The sequence below is a fragment of the Halyomorpha halys genome, unplaced genomic scaffold (assembly GCF_000696795.3).
Source record: "Halyomorpha halys isolate HHAL.00 unplaced genomic scaffold, Hhal_1.1 Scaffold500.1, whole genome shotgun sequence".
Taxonomy (NCBI): domain Eukaryota; kingdom Metazoa; phylum Arthropoda; class Insecta; order Hemiptera; family Pentatomidae; genus Halyomorpha; species Halyomorpha halys.
Window position 1 is genome coordinate 726,855 of NW_027111990.1, and position 583 is coordinate 727,437.

Sequence of the window (583 nt, forward strand, 5' to 3'; positions counted from 1 at the left end):
TTAATTTTTTTTTTTATTTTGAATTTAAGTTTACTGCGTCATCACTAGTCAGACTATAAAGTGGGATTAGGCCGATAGATAGTGTGGAAGGACAATATGGAGTTTTGTTTCCCAAGTTTACTAAGTGTTGTTCTGTTATTTATATAGATAGAAGGAATGACTTGATGAATAAGCTTTTAATGTTGTTTCTTTGTTTATAGTTATGAGTTACTGTAAATTGCGTAGTAAGCAAAGTTTATATTTTTGGTTTATAACAATATTAAATAGAACTATGTTTACAGAGCGACATGTTATAGTTTCTAACATTCAATACAAACGAACAAGGCGTTGATCATCTTATGTAAAATAAATAGGTATGTTTTAACAAACTAAATCTATACATTTTGGAAGATCATTGATTGACCATGTGTATATATAATCTAATAATCTAATAAGTATATAAAAGAAAGATAATCTGGGTGCAGTAAAAAAAAAAAAAAAAAGCACTCAAATAGTAATTGAATAGTTTTATTACTATTTGAGTTTTATTTTTTTTGTTTTTTACCACACTCAGACCATCTTCCTGGGTGTGGTATACATATAT

The 583-nt window shown here is 26.9% G+C and overlaps 1 protein-coding gene across 2 annotated transcripts in view; it reads right to left on the bottom strand.

The window, feature by feature from the left end:
* The window catches only part of LOC106683636 (small glutamine-rich tetratricopeptide repeat-containing protein beta), a 30,564-nt gene that overhangs the window by 27,072 nt on the left and 2,909 nt on the right, over positions 1 to 583 (bottom strand). The window lies entirely within an intron of this gene.